The sequence below is a fragment of the Mustela erminea genome, chromosome 8 (assembly GCF_009829155.1).
Source record: "Mustela erminea isolate mMusErm1 chromosome 8, mMusErm1.Pri, whole genome shotgun sequence".
NCBI lineage: Eukaryota > Metazoa > Chordata > Mammalia > Carnivora > Mustelidae > Mustela > Mustela erminea.
The window spans coordinates 6163432-6185331 of record NC_045621.1 but is presented as its reverse complement, the minus strand read 5'-3'; positions in this window follow the sequence as shown (position 1 = coordinate 6185331).

Below are 21900 nucleotides of genomic sequence, written 5' to 3'. Positions count from 1 at the left end.
TTTTTTTTTTTAACAAGCCATTTGATGCAACAACAGTTTTTATAGTCTCTGTACCAGGTATAAATTGGTCTTTCAGGAAGCACATAACAATGCCAATTAACAAAGTATATATGTCCACTATTTATTTTCACACATAGCATACACAACATGACATTTAGTGTCCAGTCACCTTGTATAAAGGGTTTTGTTTTGTCTGGTCTTGCTTTGCTTTCCATTGATTAGATGGGTATGGAAGCAGAACTTCTTTGTCACTTCACTGGAATCTGTCTGGATAGCAACAGAGTGTATCATAAATCAATTCTACCAGGAGAGCAGCTCACAACCAAAGTCAATATCATGGTATAAAACATCTATAACAGGAACTGAAATGAAATAAGCCTTAACGCTTTGTTTCTTCAGAGAACTTCAAATTTTTAAAAAATGCATATAATAATATCATAAAGCCATGTGTTTATTATTTTTAAATATATAGTTAGCAGAGCATATAAATGCTAAACATTTTATGGAAGAGGGAAATAATGAATTAAATCATTGATTGTACTATTAAGTTTGTTGTAGTATAAGATATATAAGCATGCCCAAACAAAACTTCCACTAGATCAATCTAAATTATTCAGAATTCCATGCTCCACTAATAGACACTACTTATTTATTTATTTTTTAATAAGCTACTCTAGATTCTGCTTAGTAGATATTGAATAAATTTGTGTTTTACTTGCATATGTGTATATATATAATTTTACATATATATTAATTTTCCCACAGATCCCTCATTTTATTTGTGTCCCTGAATTTTTCGATTTCTCTACAAAATCAGAAATTTAAAAAAGAAAACCTGTAATTTTAGTTCTTTGCAATCTTGACATTTTAAAAATGTCAGACAAGTATTGAAAAGCAAAATATTAGTCATACAAGAGAAACAAAACTGAAAAAAATCTAGTAATGCATTTTTTAATCTGGAAAGAAGTTCCCATTTGTAAAGCAATATAATTGTTATTTATTCAGTGATTACAGTATTTTAGAGATGCTGAAGAAAAGAAAAGAAAGATCATAATCTTAAAGAGAAAATTTTGGTCATTATAATTGCTATAATGAGTAAGTAATGCATAATTTTGGAGTGTAGTAGAATGCGTTCAATGATTTACATAAAAATAAGGGTGCCTGGGTGCACTCAGTTGTTAAATGTCTGCCTTTAGCTCAAGTCATAATCCTGGGATCCTGGGATTGAGTCCTGCATCAGGTTCCCTACTCAATGGGCAGTCTCTTTCTCCCTCTTTCTGCCCTTCCCCCCACTCATGTGCAGGCTCTGTCTCTCTCTCCCAAATAAATAAATAAATAATCTTGAACAAAAGAGAAAACTTAAGTAAAAGTAGAATTGAGAAGTTAGCAGAGACACTAAGAATACAACCTATTTTCTTTGGCATATGCTTTTCTTATAAAATAATTTGCTTATTCTTTGGCTTCTTGTCTTTCATTAGATGTTCAGCAACCCAATCTAGTCTTTAATTATCCTTAGTGTTAAGACAGGACTTGTTTATAAATATTTAAGAGGGTTCCTATTCCAATAGGATAGCAGTGATTGCCACATTCCTAGTGATACATCTGTAACACCTGTTTCTTCTGCTTCTAATACTGCTGTCACTATTTGTTGTTACTGCCATTTTTCATATTATTATCATCATTTTCATCATTTTAAACAAGTAGACTTGAATGTTTATGAACAAAGTGTTAAATTTTAAACTCAACATAAAATAATATATATAAAATATTATTTCATATTAAAGTGAAAGAACAGCATAAAATAAGACTCATAAAACAGACTTCAGATGCCATTTCTTATGGCCACTGCCTTTTATATTCTACTAATATGAAAATAAATTTGTACATTTATTGCTAGTATTGAGCTCATTTGGCAATATAACTTACGTATGTACATACCAAAATAAAAAATTTACCTAACAATTCTCTCTCTAATACATGTGCTTAAGTAAATAAATTAATTAATAAATAAAGCATTTGTATAAATTGCTCATTAGAAGTTTATTTAAAATTGTATCAAAGTGGTAATTGTCAAGGTTCAAGGAGAAACTGCTGAATAAAACACAACCAAATTACTTAATGAAATATGTTATCATTAAGATATGTAGGCCTGTGTTTGTCAATATGGAAATACATCTAAAATTTATAATAATCAGTTTATGAAAAGCGTATTGATTGAGCCAACATTTACTAAGTGAAAATATATCAGTAAACAGTAAAGATACAATATATAACAATATAATTAAGAAGTTAGTGAGAAGAGCACCAGGGTGTCTTAGTCTTTTAAGCATCCCCCTCTTCATTTTGGCTCAGGTTGTGATCTCATGGGTCATGAAGATTCTTGAAGATTCTTGAAGATTCTTGAAGACCCAAGATGGGTCTTGAAGATTCTCCCCCTCCCTTTCCTCCCACTTGCACTCTCAAATAGCTAGTCCTTTTCCTCTCTCTCAAATAAATAAATAAATCTTTAAAAACAAAAGTAGTGAGAACTAAGGGGCAGAAATAAGATATATCAAGTGTATTGATTACTGCGGAGAATACAGAATGCAACCTTGCCTGAGGGGTTAGGGCACGTCAAGGAAAATGAAAAATTAAGAAAAATGAAAAGAAAAAAATGAAGAAAAATTTTAAAAAATAAGAAAAATGAAAATCAAGATGCAATACACATAAGGAGAAGGATTAGGTCAGTGAGAGCTGGCATGTTGCAAGAACATATCAAGCACATCTTCCACCTCTCTCAACACTGGGTCAGCGTGAGGAGCTTGTCGGGACTGTTGTCCAGTTTAGTGAAGGACAAGTCAGGTTTAAGAGGGTAAAGGAATGCACAGAGCCTGTTACAGATTTTGGATTTGATCAAAAATAAAAGGTCATAATGACAAAAAATGTTTTAAAATAATTCAGTAGTAAAATCAATAGCTTATCTAAATTTGTATTATAGCTTTGAAGAGATACACATAAAAAGGTTAAAAAAAAATAAAGAAGTTAACAGAGCAACCAGGGGTAGCTATAATGAAAGATGACTTTGGTTTTACTCTTTATACTTTTTAAAAAATTATATGATATTTTTCAAATAACACTTAAAACTATTCTAATCAAAATAACCAGTGTTGTTAGAGCAGGTAACACAAACTGCACCATACCCCATACCTGAATTTTTTGATTGGTGACTTCTGGCAAGTATATGGGCCTTATTTATTTTATTTATTATTTTTAACCTCAGGATATAACATATTGCTTTGCAGTTTGAAGAACAAGAATATGTTTTGAGTATAGGACTGACTAAACCATTCATTTTTAATTATTATTATTTTTTTTGCTTTCAGTTCTACCTTTTGAAGTTTTTCTCAGGATCTGCCCTACTTTTCAAGCCTTCAACTCGCATAATAACTTTGTGTCATTTCTTGAGACTGTTTTTATTCATGCCTTACAAGGACTGTCTCTGTAGCGCTGCCCATGATTCCTGAAGCGCAGGTCTTCCTGCTATTTCCAGCCAACCTTGGGATTCTCCCTCTTCCTAACTGGATTCATGATTTTCCATCAGTTTGCTTCACACCTGGGCCATGCTCCACTGACTCCTCAAATGACAAATTGCGTGCTAGAAGCAGTTGCCTGAGATTGACAAAAAGAACTTTTCCAACCATGAAACTATATTTAGTCCAAAGACTAAGAATTTTTTTTTTAATAAAAAGAGAGGACTTCTTGATTATATAACACCAACATAAAAAAAGAATTTTGAAACTCTGGAAATGTTTTTCAAATAGATGTGGAAACATTAATTATAAATATGATGGAGAAGATAGCTATTTATTTTTTTCTTTTTTTTAAAAAAAGATTTAATTTTTATTTATTTGAAAAAGAGAGAGAGAGAGAGAGAGAGACAGTGAGAGCAGAAACATAAGGAGCAGGAGTGGGAGAGGGAGAAGCAGGCTTCCCACTGATCAGGGAGTCCGATGTGGGGCTCGATCCCAGGACCCTGGGATCAAGACCTGAGCCAAAGGCAGTTGCTCAACCATTGAGCCACCCACGTGCCAATATAGCTATTTCTAAAATTAGTACAATTGCAAGAATATTAGAGTTTAAAATGGGAATTTATTTGTTTTAACATTAACTCTAAAATTGTTAATTTCTATGATTAGAGACAGAATTTTTCCCTTTGTAATAAGACATGTATATATAAAAACTTATATATATGTTATTGTTTCAATAGTTTCAAATTATTAGCACCAAAACTGTAGAAATATGCAAGAAATAGAATCGACACCTAAAAGCTGTAAGCTATTTTTATTTAGTATGGCAAAATACTTTCACACATAAAAGATAGTTGAAATTAAAATAATGTATGAGTCCAGTAAAAAATATACCCAAAGTATTCTGCTAAAAATAAAATTCAAGAGGCAAATTAATGACTAGTCAAAAATTTCTTGTTAATATAACAGAACATTGGTTCTATACGTCTCAGGGAGGATTTTTTTCCCATTTGCATCTAATAAGAAAAATGGTTATAGGATTTCTTATTGAATCAGACAAAGGCTAAGTGTGCTATTAAGCTAGCTTCTTAAAAAAAAATATTAACACGTCTACTCTCAGAATCTCAGACTCATTCATAGGTTATTACTCCCAATTAAAGACTATTTAGGACTAAATCAAAGATCTTCCATACATTAAAGGAAATGCTGTGTTGGTTGAATTGCTTTTCACTGTAAGGAAACTTGTAGGTAAGAATTTAAGTATTTTAAAGACAATCTTAATATTTTTCTAACAAAAGAAAGTTAGATACCATTCAATAATAATTCCAAATACATTCAGTAAAGAATATTCAACATGTATCCCTAGTTCCATGAAAAAATCACATTTATATTTTTCATGTTTCAAGGAAGGGTAAAGAGAAAAAATGAAATCATGTTAGATATGTGAAATCATAATTTAAAAATATAATATCTAAAATGGATGAAATAAAATAATTTTTAATTTGATGTACAGGGAAATTGTAATTTTGTTGTGTGGTAAAACAGATTTTTTATAGATTCCCTAAGAAGAAATTCGAAGGATATGGACTCAGTTTAGAAGAAAAAACTACGTTGTATGTGAAGAAAAACTACAGTTGGATGTTTGGATTTGTAATTTTAAAAGGAGAATAGATCAAAGGTGTGGCTTTGTTTCAGTGAGGAATCATTATTTGGATTAGGAGGACAAGACTAAAGCATCAAAACTAACTTATCTGTAATACATCTTAGTTGGAAGCAAATACCTAATGGATAATGAAATTGAAATCCCACATCATTTTCTGGCATGTTTCAATAAAACAAAACAAAACAAAAAAACAAAGGCCTATCTATAAATGAATTGAGTTGATAGTCATGATGATCTTGAGATAATTTTTGCATTATAACTTCTTGGATTTATTTTTTTTTAATATTTTATTTATTTATTTTACAGAGAAAGAGATGGCAAGAGAGGGAATGCAAACAAGGAGGAGTGGGCGAGGGAGAAGCAGGTTTTCCAGCTAAGCAGGGAGCTGGATGAGGGTCTCAGTCCCAGGATCCTGGGATCACGTCCCGAGCTGAAGGCAGACACTTAATGACTGGGCCACACAGGTGTCCAGCTTCTTGGATTTCTATAACGTTCAAATCATTTCCAAGTACATTTTCGGTGTATGGTCATGTCTGGTTTGAGCAGGACATCTCGTCTACTGTTGGAATCTACTTTTTCTTTATACCTGAATTCAAGCTCTCTGATTGGAAGAACTATAGTGACTGTATTGAGAATCATACCAAAGTACTTTCATCACAGAATGTCACCAAAGGAGAAAGTAATTTTATATTACCAAAAAAAATGCAGATACTTCTGAACCACTAAAACTCATAATAATGAAAAAAACAGTTTAAAGGGTACAAAACTGACAAAACTGAAATAAGAAAAACAATAACAAAAATAGTCTCTCTTGCTGAGGAGATTAATGTGTAGAACTAAATCTGAAAGGAAAACTTTTTAAACAATTGCATTTTGACATGATTCAAAAAGTGGGGTTTATTTTTTGTTTTTTTAATGAATTCTTGACTCTATACCTATTTGAAAACATTTGGACAAGATACACACATTCTTGAAATTTGTAACATGGTTTTGCTCCTTTGTCATAGCCATTTGACATATTTTTTTTTAACTTTAAAAAAAAATTTAATTATTTGACAGAGAGAGAGATAAGTAGGCAGAGAGGCAGGCAGAGAGAGAGGGGGAAGCAGGCTCCCTGCTAAGCAGAGAGCCCGATGTGGGGCTCGATCCCAGGACCCTGAGATCATGACCCATGCTGAAGGCAGAGGCTTAACCCACTGAGCCACCCAGGTGCCCCAACTTTTTATAATCTCTAGTAATACCCCTTTCTGTAAGAAAATGCAGTTGGGTATTAAGTGCATTAGTCAGACTGGTCAGAAAATCTAGTCATAGGAATTATTTAAATATCCTTAGAATGTGAAATGGGGTACAAAAGTGGGTGAGAGACACAATTTTAACCTTAATTGATAGGAAGGTGAGGCTATTTACACCTTTTCTGTTATTTTATTTTATTTTATTATTTCATTTTATTTTACTTGATGTTAAGTGAGAGCGGGAGGTTGAGATATTGAAATTGGGGAGGTACAGGTATGAGAATCTACAGAGGCTGAGGAAATGAAGCAAGGGCTTATAGCTTTTAAACAAGATTATAAACATTTGTACAGGATTTAAAAGAGTTAAGATTTTTAAGGAGAGGTGTTGATTTTAGAGCATAGGACATAAACGGTAGCAGAGTGGCGACATTCCTTCATCACATACCCAATCTCATTTCGTTCCGAAACAGAGTCTAGTATATGTGTGGTTAGGAGCACAGCAGCTAGCGGTGGACTGCTTCAGTATAAAATTTGGTTCTGACATTTAAGAAGTGCTTGCATGTCCAAAGTGTGTGACTTATAAAATTTATTTTTCTCTGACTCAATCCTCTTCTATAAAACGGAGATGATGGTATCTATATCAAAAAGGAGTTTTAATACTAAACACATTTTTAAACATTGTCTAACACGTTGTATTGAAGTTATTATTATAACAACTTTATGCAATATATAATAGAATTATCCTCACTTTATAAATGAGGATAGTGCACAGCGAATAGTCTTTCAAATAAAGCCCAAACTACTTAGCTGGACAGTGGGTTGAGCCTCTGCCTTGAGCTCAGGTCCTGGTTGATCTGAGGGTCCTGGGATCCAGCCCCACATCAGGCTCTCTGCTCAGCGGGAACGAAAGCCTGCTTCCCCCTCTGTCTCTGCCTGCCTCTTGGCCTACTTGTGATTTCTCTCTCTGTCGAATAAATAAATAAAATATTGAAAAAAGAGAGAATATTATCAGATCACAAACTGTGAAATGGTGAAGAAAAACTGGTATCAACATTTAAAATGTTTCAAAGCTGCCATGTGTCTACTATTCATCAATTGGTCTTTCTCTAGTATTTAACTGACACTTAATGAGATTTTACATGTATATCTCTTATATACCGTATTTTTTACAAAAAGGTATAAAATAGCTTAGGTTTATAAAAGATGGATTTTTAATACTCTTAAGTGCAAAGCGGATAGAAATTTCTGCTGTAAATGACTCAAGTACAAAAGAGCAAGAATTATAACCAATGCTTGTGCTTATGATATAGCATAAGAAGCATTTCATGTAAGTCTACATGAATCCACCTGGCATCTTGAGAAAAAAGTAAATTGCATTGTCTCAAGTGAGACTGAAATTATTTTTACACATCTCTATGCACTTAAGTAAAATCGTAATCCCCTTGACAGATGTCCTTATCTTTCCCAGCACTTTACTATGTCAGAATTAACCAGAATATCAGATATGGAAATACGCAACTCCTTGATCTAATTCAAAGGAATCATTTGGACCAATTTAGGGAAGAAAGACATATCCATGTTTTTGTAAAGGTGAAAACAATAAGATAACCTTAATAAAGGGAATTCAACATAAAGACAAAATACTATAAAAATTATATTGTGGCCTCACATTACACATACATTCAACTTAACTGTATTTAATATTCTTGATTGTATATGTAGGGACTTTGGAAAAAGACAGATTGGGATTTTTTCAAAGATAGAAATAGCGATTAAATAGCCTGGACAATTCTTATAATCAATCCACTTACTGAATTTATACCCAAAAGTGAGCCTGAAATAATTAGATTTGCTCCTTCCCTTAGGTTCAGAACCCCTGGCCCAGAATTAGACAGATCTCTCCTAATGCTGAAAGTGATTCGAGGTATTTAAGGAAAATTTTAAATTTAATATAAAGCCCCTGGTGTAAAACAACTACTTTAGGTGTTGCAAAACAAAATAGCTATATCTTTCAATGCTAGAGAAAAGCTTCAGTTGAATTATAGCCAAGCATATGAGAAAAAGTGTGCCGGTCTTCAACACCACAACTTGCTAAGGAAATTTCAAAGATAATTTGAGTTTAAATGATCTCTAGGCTGTTTTTTAGACTAGGATTGCCAAAGATGGTTTTGCTTTTATTTGATTGCTGAGAAGATTTGGCTTTAGATCCTGACTTTTCCAATATAATCGACTACACAGTATTTAGAAAGAAGAGCAATTCTATTCACTTTTGGCAACCATCATCATTATATTTCATTTTAATGAATATTTGCTAAACAAGTTTATGGGGTAGGTGTTGTAATTCTGCTCAGAACTCTGAGATGTTGAAAGAAAATTAAAGCACATTTCATTTCACTTTATTACCTTCATTCATTTGTTTTACTTGAACCTATATTTCTGGTGAAATTTTTACAGTCTTGTGTTCTATTACCTTCCTTTTTTTATATATTCCACTTTCCTTAATATTTGAATTTTCTCATGGCCCAAACCTTTTTTCCCTTATTCTTTCATGTCTTTATATCTCACATGTACATATGTGCCCATACTCTAAAGAAAAATTAAACAACATATTGCTAATGTATTTAGTTCAGTGTATCAATTCATAGCTCTGCTAACACAATTTCCTGTAGTATGTGCATTTTTAGAATAGAGTTCACCTTAGCTACTTGTCATTATCATTATTTCTGTATGAAATTGATTAGTGATATATTTTATAGCCCTCATAATATTTTAGCAATGCTACATAAATATAATCTATAGCTAGCAGGATGATTATAAAGAGGTGGTATTTCCTCAGACTCCCCAGAGAATCAGTTTTATCTGTAAGTCACACAGATTTGAATTGACTAGAGATGTACGAGATTGCTAAAATTAGTTTACCCGGCCTACTTTATTGTTTATTACAGTAGTTTCATTTAGCATGTTCAGGAATATCAATGATATCAATAAGTAATACAAATCCTTTGGAAACTTGAAGCCCATTATCCTGTGTCATATATACATACACACACACACACACACACATACATATATGTATATATGTATTTAATATTATTCAAATATTTGGTAGCTCTATGGCTTAAATCATTTCTACTTTAGATAAAGTCATATAGGAAATGTAGTTTTTAAATAATAAACAAGAAAGACAGCTTTGCATTTTCAGCAAAGTATTAAATTGTGCCATCGTAATTTGAAGACTTATTTGAACACTTACTTTAATGGCTAAAACATCTTAATAAAAGCAAACACATATTTCCAGCCATCAGTATCCCTTATTATCTGTGAATAAAATAGATATCATCTCATGTTTTAAAATTAGGCTCTTGGGATGCCTGAGTGGATCTTTCGGTTAAGCACCCAAGACTCCATGAAGCCTGCTTAAGATTCTGTCTCCCTCTTCCTCTTTCCTCACTCACCTCTTTCTCTCTCTCTCAGAAACAATGGCCCAGCATTCTTCTACTTTGACTCCTAAGTATGGAACCCCAGCCCTGAGGCAGGCCCCACTGGGCTCCGTCTGATAACATCACAGTTACTGCTTCAGTTATTTCTCTTATGAGTCCCTAGATCTATTAAAATGCACGTCATCAAATGCAATAATCTATCTTTTCTAGTTCTTTCTGGTAAAAACATATTCTTAAAATCTGCATAAGATAGCACACTTCAGAGGATCACCATTACATATAACTAGTAAAGGAATAAAGCAAATGAATCTGGCAAAAACAATCTGGGAGAGGATTTTAGATGTCATTATCTTAAGACTTTGTTAGGTTATTCTTTTGTTATTCAACTCTTGAAAAAGGTGATGCTAAGAAATTTAATGCTCTATTAATAGGGCTTTCCATTCTAATGGATTTAATTACTTGGAGCAGTCAGTTATGTTACTTGGGAATATAACGCAGAATTGAAATCTTCTGTAGCAGGCTGTCCATGTGCCTTGGACACAGAATGAAGGTAATGGTATAACCTGGAGATGCTTTAAGGCTATTTTTGTCGATTCCACTTGAAGATTGGCCCATTACTTCTGGCATGCATTTCAACATTCTACCATTGTCCTACAATTTTCTGGTGTTCATTTGTCACACTGACAGAAACCAGTTTAAAATTTAAATCCATATCCCTCCTGAATCCTGTAAAAGAGTTTGTAGGCCAAAGCTTGTGCAGTGACTGATGAGGCCCCTGTCAGGTGCCAGAAGATCCAACCGAATTGCTCAACAAGTTTCTTAACAAGATAAACAATAAGGCAGATTACAGAGAAACAAATGACTTATCATAAGGTCGCTTCCATGGCATTCTTCATATTAGTCCCCTAAAGTCATTTCCACAAATAAGCCATTTCAAAAGTAGGAAGTATTCCTACAAGTATATTGATATTTAATTCTCTCCTAGCTCATTCAGCTTATTATTGGAGGAGAAGGAGCACACAATTGAAATATATGGTAAAAGATGCCTAAAAATACACTTTAATTTAATCAAACAATTTCTGTATCTCAAGGATATAGGTTGATAAGATTTGATTTTGTACTAACTCTGCTATGAATTTACACATCATTATAATCCAGCTCTCTTTGCAGATTTCCAACATCAAGACTTTGCCCCTTAAAATGTTTTTCCTTTAAAGTGGCATATCTCAAAATCTGAGTCATGGAAGTTTATTGTTGCATATTTTCATTTCAGTAAAAACCACATTAGACTGGGTGATATCTTAAGAGACTCCCCCCCCAAATGCATATTTAAGCCTACCAAAGAAGTCACAAAAGTATATTATCAAGTCAGAACTATATTAATGATTTTATCTAGATGCCTGAAATTACTATATTTATCTGCTTCCTTTTATGAGAGAATATATGGATGTCCAGACTAAACTATCTGTCACATGCCTTTTTAAGAGGGGGAAGGGCAGAGGGAGAGGGACAGAGAGAATCACAATGTCATGTTGCTGAGATCTGAGCCGAAATCAAGTTGGACATTTAACAGACTGAGCCACCCACACGTTCCTAGGCACATGCAGTTTTACCGGGTCTAAGGGTCTGTAGTTGGAAAAATATGACAGTTTGTTGGTTTTACTCACTTAGTAATTGTAGTACCTTCTTTGAAAGTTTAATTTACTACCTATCACTTAAGTGTTCACCTTTGCTATTTGTTCATTCAACAAAATATAAAAACTAGACAAGAAATTAAGGGCTTGTGTTCCTGGAGACTCTTATTAGCTTCAGATATAACATACCAATATGCACCATACCTTACCTTAAAGTACCAGGAGCGTTCTAATGGTAGGGTTATTTATTAAGTATTAATGTATTAAGTATTAATGCTTTTTGTAAAATAAATCAGATAATTAGATTAGTTCAAGGCTTTATACATTTTTGTTCTTGAATTACAACCAAATATTAGTTATATCATTTTAGGTAATTTGAAAACTTGTTAAAAGCTTTAATGCCTATCATTTACATGAAATCAAAAGGAGGTTAAAAACTATAAAGGTCTGTGTTGACATCCTACTGTGACCTACATGTTACAGAAAAAGAAAATAGCAGATGATTACTGAAGACATTTTTAGGAATAATACTTACAAGGAACAATTGGTCATTAAATAATATTAGAAGTACAGTTTCTATTCATTCATAAAATACATTAATATTACACAGGGATAGTGAAATCATTAGAAATATAATTATATTGGTTCACTTTAACTTAAGTATACAACTAATCCTCAGAGATGGGAAACACCCATAATGTAATATCCCTAATGGAATGAGATTGAACTGTGTGCAATTTAGTTTTTAAGACAAGAGGAGATATCCCCTGAAACACATACACAAAACATATTACAGAGATTTCAGAGGACAAAAACCTGTAAAGTTTTGATACTACCTGTGACAGTTAATGTTCCTGAAAATAATGACACAGCTAGAAATGTGTGAAGACTTCAGAAGAAAAGCGTGTCATACTCGTCTATGAGACTAAGTTTCCACCAGAAAAATAGTTTCGTTAAGTGAATAAGACCAGGGATAAATAGCTATTCTAAGGGCTTTGATTTGCCATGCCCACGATCACTACAGCCCAGTGTTCTGGTAGTGACGCTCCAGAGTATTGTTGCTTTCTCCTTGGCTATTCTAACATTTCAAACGTAACATTTCTAAAAGCTCTCTGTTCCCACCGTATCTAACATCCTCCTTTCTCTTTAATTATAAGTAAATTTATTTTCATTTTCTCCACCACTTGAGTATTGGTGATTTTGACTTTTCATTATAACCATCCTTTCGAATTCAGGTATCAGCTCTTTCCTTCGAATGTCTCCTGCTTGAGCTTCCTCCTTTTCATTATTTTTATTACGACTCTAGTTCATGAATATATCATCTTAGGCCTGGATTCCTGCAGTATTTTCTAATGTATTTTCTCAGTCTCCTGTTTCTCCACATTTATATTTCAAACCAATCGCTACTGAAATAATCATCATAAATTAACACTATGGACACACACCTGCTCAAAAATGTCAGTGGTCTCCCTTAATGAGAGAAGATGCCTTCAATACCTAGACCAACATCTAAGGACCTCCATATCGGAACTTGGGCAGGCCGTGTAATGCAAAAGTATTGTCCCTCAGTAATGAAAGCCACTGGGTTGTAATTATTTAAGATCATTGAAAAAATTACGTTAGGGAGCTACAATGACTGGAGGGAAGACAAAGCTGTTAATTTAATGGCAGAATGGCAGTAAGTTGGATTAAGGAAGTACATCTTAGAGTTTAGATCCCACAATTACAAAATATCTATGGAAACACCCTATGTTAGTGTTTGGAAACAACACTCATCAATAATTTTTTATGTTTCTACATGGTCAGAGCTTTGAGAACAAAGAAAACTGGTTTTTGGGTTTAAGGAGGATTGAATGGGAAACATGACTTTGAAGTTAGACATTGTGTATGACTACAAGAGACTATAAAGTGGCCTCTTCAATTGATCCATTTACTTAGATTCTAAGAACAATAAACTAGGAGTCGTTTCTTTACCTTTCAGACTCGCAAAAGAGCTAGACACCTTCTCTCCATTTCCCTCATTCTTCCGTAGAGAGGATTTGTCTGTACCCCAGAACAAAGGTCTCCTTCACTCTGTCTCCAGAGGGAGAGTGGTTGGATGCGAGCTGCCCTACACACGCTCCAGGTTTCGTAAATGCATCTCCCCCGGTGCAACCACGGCATGCAGTGACATTTCGCTCTCATTGCTTTATCCCGCAGAGGACTGGGGCACAGGGAATTGGTGCTGGTCAGATTGCTCTGTGAGTAAATAAAAAATCTATTTTCTGATCCAGAAATATGGTGTCCCTGTTAATAGAGGGTAGACACATATGGATATAGATGATATGGTACGGACTGTTATAGAGAGATAGACCCACACATACTCTCTGTATAGGCACATATATAAACACATGTATATGCATGTACATATATACATGTGTGTATACATATACACGTGTGTGTATACATATATACATCTATACTGGGGTTTCCTGCTCTCTGAGAGAAGAGCTTTCCTATGGAAACTTCTGTAAGCTGAAACAACTTAGGTGAAGAAACAGTTATCATTAATTTATATTAAAAGTGTTTTGAACATTTCCAGACCCCCCCAAAATACCTCTCTTAAGTTTTTCTGGAAACCTAAGGCACATCTTGCTAAGAATGCACAAAATAAATTGAGATAAAGTGTATGTTCACAGACACAGTTCAGTGGTTTGAGATGCTGGGTGTAAGAGCTTCGGGGGGCACTCTGGGTGCTGGGGGTGAGTTTGCTGCAAAGCGCATGCTGAATGCTATTTTTACTTTTCACCTTTTCCTGCAAAAGTGAAAGTCCTTTTCACATTTCTTTTAGTTAGCAAAAACAGGTACAGATGTAGGTTTTTCAAAAAAGCAAAGTGGCCTAGTATGACCTTTTGAAAAGAGGGGTATACCTGCTTGAGTGTGTGTGTGTGTGTGTGTGTGTGTGTGTGTGTGTGTGCATGTGAGTGTGTGTGCATATGTGTGTGTAAAACTACAGCAGGCTATCCTACTAACAGTGTAATACCTCAGGTCCTGCATAGTTTCAGACCTCATTGTTGATATCAATTACCTAGTCAGTGTAGTAGTCTCCATAAATGGGATTGGGCTAGTCTTCTGAAATAGGATTTTTGAAGCAATGATATTTCATAAATAAAACAATGCAACTTAAGTAAGGATCATGCAGTGTCAATATTAATGATTTTTAGCTATTGAGAATAAACTGGGTAAAGAAAAAAATGCATGTCCCAACATACAGAAAAAATACCGTATTGCCTACTGGAAGAAGCAGTTAGGAAGATAAATATGAATTTTTGATCCATAACAATAGGAAAATTCCCATTACCTGGCACTAATTCATGCCCTCTGGCTGCTGGAGTTGCTAATTTTGAAAAACATGAAATTTGAAATGTGTTGAGATGGTTTGGGGTTAAGGTTGAAGGTACTTTAAATTAAACTGAGTTTTTCACAGTTATGTTTGTATATGCATACCTCCCATAGATGTTTTTGGTCTTTGTCCCACTCCCAAAGGTGGTGGTTTATACCCCATGTATGGTGACTAAATGCATCGAGTGAAATAGGTGTCTCAATAGGTATTAGAAGTAGTGGGAGAGGAGGATAGAGAAGGAACATAAGCAAAGGACAGGTGTTCTTGGTCAAAAGAAATTGTGGTGAGACCTGGGTGTTACAGGCAACTAATGAAGGATTGAACACAACATCAAAAACTAATGATGTACTATATGTTGGCTAACTAAACCTAAAAACAAAAACACACGTCACATTTCTACAGCTGGGAAAAAAAAAGAAAGTGTGTAATCCAGGTTCATAGGCTAGTTCTAAAACATAATGCTGTTTTTTTTCAAAAAAATATTTAAATTGAATTAACATACAGTGTATTATCAGTTTCAGTGGTAGAGTTTAGGGGTTCATCAGTTGCATAGAACACCCAGTGCTCACTACATCGCATGCCCATCACCTAGTTACCCGATTCCCCACTCACCTCCCCTCCAGCAACCCTCAGTTTGTTTCCTATAGTTAAAAAGCCCCTTATGGTTTGTTTCCTTCTCTGATTTGGTCTTATTTATTTTTCCCTCCCTTCCCCTATGATCTTCTGTTTTGTTTCTTAAATCCTACATACGAGTGAAATCATATAATTGTCTTTCTCTAATTGACTTATTTTGCTTAACAGAGTACCCTCTAGTTCCATCCTTGTCATTGCGAATAGCAAGATTTCATTCTTTTTTTTTTTGACTCTAGTAAAATTTGTTGTTTTTCTTTGATTTCCTCTCTTCCAGCTTTGGAAGGCTGTCTGGGTTCTTCTGCCACATTTCTGGGCTGCTGCTGCTCTAGCTTGTAAGGTCCTTTTTTTTTTTTTTTTTTTTTTTTGAGCTTTTGTACCTCCTAGAAAACCCAAGTGCACAGGGTCTTCTTGGATGCCCAGCGTTGGTACAGAGGGAGAAGGTGTACTCCATCCTCAGCTCCGTGCATGTCTTCTCAAAGAAACTGTAGTTGGTCTTACAGAGGTTTCTGAGCATATTTTCCTCTACTTGATGTTCGTCAACAGATAATGCTTGTGGACTTTATCCTTTCAATGTTTCTCCATATGTTCTTCATAATTGCTGATCTTGGCAGTCAAGGCAATAATGCAAGCCTCCAGGAGCTAGTGCTCTCAGAGTTTGCCACAATCTTGTTCGTCAACTGCTCTTGCTTGATTTCAGCTTCTCCTTCTGGCAGGCCATTTCCAAAAACAAGAGTCTTCTCACAACATCGTCAAACCTGCTTTCTGGGTGCCATATCCACAAACAGCTGAAGGGATGACACCTCAAGGAAAGGGAAGGCTCCTCTGGCGAGGGGAAGGCCTGAGCTCACTCCACCAGGTAGCCCAAGGACTCAGAGTTCATTCTTTTTGATGGCTGAGTAATATTCCTGTGTGTGTGTGTGTGTGTGTGTGTGTGTGTGTGTGTGTGTGTAACCAGATCCTCTTAATCCATTTATCTGTCAGTGGACATCTGGGCTCTTTCCATAGTTTAGCTATCATGGACATTGATGCTATAAACAGTGGGGTTCAAGTGCCCCTTCAGATCACTGTATCTTTTCAGTAATTACCCAGTAGTGCAATTGCTGGGTCGTAGGGTAGCTCTATTTTCAACTCTTTGAGGAACCTCCCTACTGTCTTCCAGAGCAGCTGCGCCCGTTTACATTCCTACCAACAATGTAAGAGGGCTCCCCTTTGTCTCCATAATGCTGTTATATTTTAAGCAGTAGCTCTGCTGAACTATGCACCCACGCTTCCTCTTGTGCTTCTGCTCTTGATGTTAGTCAACACAAAATCAGGGACTTGATTAGAACCAAAGAAAGAAAGCACTTTAGGAGTGGATTGTAACAAAGGGAGTAATGGAAGAGGTAGGAGAGATAGATGTGCTTTTGCCCTGACATTTCAAACATAAAGGCACCGCATAAAGATTTAGTTCCCATTATGTTCTCTTCTGGAACAGAATCTTGCTGGATCTCTTTGGCTAACCTTGGAGAGGATGAAAGTCACTGATAGAAAATTGAACCGTGTCATCTACCTTTTACAGATTGGCTGGGTTGCTTGAGCTACTGAGAGCCTGAGCTACTTTGGAGAAAATGGTGACATCATACATGGCTTTCATATACCTAACAGGCAGAAAATGAAATAATTTATAATCATGAACTGAATGACCCCTGCGTGTCACTTCGAGCAACTATCTATTCTTGTTCACCACCTAGACTGTGGCTGCAAGCCTTGCTGTGTATATGCTTTATTCCACACTGCCCCATGCATCTTGAAGAGAACTGCATGTTCAGCAATTTCAAAATCCCTAAATGTGTATAATTAATATCAGTGGAGGTTAATTATAGTTACCCATAAAGCTTCATTACAATCTAGCAGAGAATAAAACCAATCTGAGCATTTTAATTATAATATAAATTATAATTATCTAGTCAGAGTAGTAGTCACTGTAAATAGGGTTGGACTAGTCTTCTGAAATAGGGTTTTTGAAACAATGATCTATTTCATAAATAAAACAGTGCTGCTTAAGTAAGGATCCTGCGGCTTCAATATTAATGATTTAGGTTGAAACTCTAACTACTGTTCTAAATATCATGTAAAATAAGTAAAAAGGAAAACATACACTTTGTCTTGTTTTATGGTAGACAACTCTAAATTGAACTTAAATCTTTGTTTCTTGCCATATTAACATGAGCAGTCCATACCTGCCCTTTTATATATTTATTTTTTTTTTGATACCACAGGAAGTTTCATAAACATACAATAATTAGAATATTATCTGCAAAACATACCAATCTACATGCTCCTCAAAGGAGCTCCTCAAAGGACAGACTCTGTATATATTTCAGATTTCTGTTAAATGTTCAATTGAAAAAGGATGAACACTAATGTTTAACAATAAGCAACTGAAAAAAAATAGAAAATATTTCAATTGAGGACTGTTTCAGAAAGATTCCTTAGAGAAAGCAACAGACATTGGATTATTGATACTTACCGGTAATAATAGTACAGCTTAAAGTATAATCGGAAGAATCAGAATCAAGGTCTCAGAAAATAAATGCATATACTTTTAGACCTACATTATATAACATTTTCACATCCAAGTATAGCTTTGCCATTATCCCAGTGAAACTGCTTTAAGATTTCTGAGCTCCAGAAGTTTAGGAAACACATTTGGGTTGTATAATCATTCTGAACAGCAGCATCAGGAAACAAAGAATTTTTAGGCAAAAGTAGTATGTAACATATTAGTTCCAAGTATGCCACAGAATAATTTGATATTTGCATATATTAGGTAATGAAATGCTGTCATAAGTAGTCGTTAACATTTGTCACCATATAATCAACTCCCTCTACCCTTTTCGCTCAGCCTCCAAAACCCTTCCCCTTTCCTAACAACAGATATGCTCTCTATATTAGTTTTGTTTGGTTAGTTTGTCTTGTTTTTGGATTCAACATATAAGCGAAACAATAGGTATTTTTCTCTGTCTTATTTCAGTTAACATGATACTCTCAAAGTCTGTCTATGTTGCACAAATGGCAAGACTTCCATCTTTTTTATGGCTGAGTAGTATTCCGCTGTGTGGGGGGGTATAGTTACAGATACAGACATAGACATAGACATAGACATAGATATAGGTGATATTCTTTATCCATTCACCCAGCCATGGACACTTAGGTTGTTTCCATATCTAGACCATTGTAAATAATGCTACAATAAGCATAAGGTTGCATATATCTTTTTTAATTAGTGTTCTGTGTGTATGTGTGTGTGTGTGTGTGTGTGTGTAATGTGTATGGTAAACAACCAGTCGTGGAATTACTGGATTATATAGAAATTATGTTTTTAATTTTTTGAGGAATCTCCTTACTGTTTTCTACAGTGGCTCTATCAATTAGCATTCCCACCAATAGCACAGGAAGGTTCCTTTCTCTCCACATCCTCACAAACACTTGTTATTTCTTTAACTTTGGATTTTAGCCATTCTGATTGGTGTAAAGTGATAACTCATTATATTTTTTGATTTTTATTTCCCTGATGTTTAGGTAAGGAGCATCTTCTCATGTGCCTTTTGGTCATCTGTATGTCTTCTTGGGAAAAATGTCTATTTGGGTTCTCTGCCCATTTTTAACCAGATTATTAGTGTTTTGGTATTGAGTTGCATAATTTCTTTATACATTTTAGATATTAACCTCTTTTTGAATATATCATTTGCAAATGTCTTCTCCCGTTTTCATTTTGTTGATGGTTTTCTTCACTGTGCAAAAGCTTTTTATTTTGGTGTAGTCCCAATAATTTTGCTTTTGTTTCTCTTGCCTGAGGAGAGACATCTAAAAAAATTTTTTTTATGGCTGATGTCAAAGAATTACTGCCTATGTTTTCTACTAGGAGTTTTATGGTTTCAGGTTTCACATTTAAATCTTTAATTCATTTTGAGTTTATTTTTATGTATGGTACAGGAAAGTGGTCTGGTTTCATTTTTGCATGTAGCTGTCCAGTTTTCCCAGACTATTCGTGGAAGAGACCATCTTTTCCCTATTGTATAGGTTCTTTTTTAATGTCTGAGCTTTAACATTTAATCTAAGTAGTTATACATATTTTATTGCTATGTTTGATTTTTAACTCTTATGGAACTCAGTTTTAGTTTGTAATATTCATTATTTATGTAACTTTATCCACCACACTTAGCATCTCAGTATGCTTCAATTTTGGTATCTTTAAAATGGAAATTATGTATCAAGGCAGACGATGGTGTATTTTCACTCTTCATCCAGCTTTCCTTAATGGGAGAGCATTATGAAAGAACGTTTGCATTAGTCAATAATATCTACCCAATAGCAGAAATGACCAATAATCTAGAGTTTATAAACTCATGTTTTTAGATGAGAAAACTGCATTTAGGGTCTTGCATGCCTGCAGGAAATAGTGTAAGTCAATGCAAATCAGAATGCTTGCTTCTGCAGTAGCAATTACTTTAAGGGACTTTTTAGATGGAGGAAAATGCTTCTGTACAATAGAGTTTCTGGTATAGAACATACCTGAGGCACAAAACTACTGTGTGGATTTTTGCCACTACCAGAGAAAGTATTGGGAATTCATCTTTCTCTTAATTGTTGCCAGTTCTTTTCTAGGGAAAAACCAAAATCAAAACTAAAACCGAAACAAAACCTAGCAGAGGTTATAATTTTCTTGAGTAGACACTTGTTGTAGAGAACAGGAATTAAAATTAGTATTCATGAAATACTCAGAGAACTTTAATGCCCTCATTAGAAAAAGCCTTCAAAATTATTCTTGAAAATTATTTAATCTATAACATGTCATTTTGATCTTTACTCTGATATTTTCTCCAAATCTTTGTTTTAATTCTGAATATTCATCAAATAAAGAGTGGAGACTATCTGTTAAGTGTGTCTCTCAGATGAAGAAATGTCCCAATAATCCCTGTGAGTTCTTTGCCCAAAGAGAAGGAGTTAGCCTTCTCTTTCTATTCTTGTGTTTTACTCTACCCATCAGTGTTTCTTTATTTGACAGATATTAATTACATATGGAAAGCACTAATAGAGGCTTACAATAAGCCTCACCATTAGAGGAGGTGGAACAACTAAAGAGGAGGACAGACAAATTAGAAAGTAACATGTTGGGGCACCTGGGTGGCTCAGTGGGTTAAGCCTCTGCTTTCAGCTCAGGTCATGATCTCAGGGTCCTGGGATCGAGCTCCGCATTGGACTGTCTGCTCAGCGGGGAGCCTGCTTCCCCTCTCTCTCTGTCTGCCTCTCTGCCTACTTGTGATATCTCTCTCTCTCTCCCTTTGTTAAATAATTTAAAAATTAAAAAAAAGTAACATTCACATATTTTGACAAAATGTTGAACCATATACTGGCTGTTTATTCCAGTGATGTTGTGCTCTCCTTGAACACTGGTTTTATATACATGTGTCCTTTACTTATGGAATAGTCTATCAATTAACAACATTAGATACTGACTTACAAAAAATTAATTATTTCATGATTTCTGCAAACATTCACTAATTTTCTCCAAAGTATTAATCTCCTTACCCTGGGGAATATTATTGAGGAAATTTTTTCAGAAAGAGTATCTATCTTTCACATAGGACAGCTTATTTTGAATATAGTTTAAACAAGGTTTTTGGTCATATTCTTTTGCTATTAATTTATTCTGCAAATTTTTATCAACTGCTTGATAAAATTTGATGTTGGTGTCAGTGAGGGACATGGTAAAACACTTTCAGAATAGGGAGTTAATATTAATTAATGAGCTGCAGGAGGCATAAATTTAAGTTTTGGGGCTATTCAAATATCATTATAAGACTTAATTAGTGTGTGTTAAAGCAATGTAATTATGCTCAAAGAGGTGGTTTTGTTTACTCCTATCTTGAGGTACAAAGATTACTAATTATTTGAAGTGTGTTATCCACCAATTATCCACCACTCTGCCATAATTCAGTGCTTGGGATAATTCTGTGTCAGCCATGGAGGTGCTCTGTTCAGATCTCCCTCATTTGACTTTGAGCTGTGAGGAGTAGAGTTAGTGGAGAACCTCTAAGAACAGGCTCCAAGTTCAGGATCTGCCTCACTATTCCCACTAAAGCCATGCTCTTGGTTATATAATTTAATGAAGCTATGACAAAGTATAAAATGGTTTCTGCTGCATCTTTATATCATTATAGCAATCTACATTCCCAAATGGAATTCTAAAAACAAACAAATAAAAATCTTCATTTGGCACCAGTAATTTCTGAGCCACTTTAACCAGACCAATATGACAGCACCCAGTGTTTGTATAACTGGTTAGAATACTTACCAGTTCTTACTAAAGAATAATATTTAAGTACAAGTGGCATTGAATTTATTTTCTTTTTGAAGATTTTATTTAT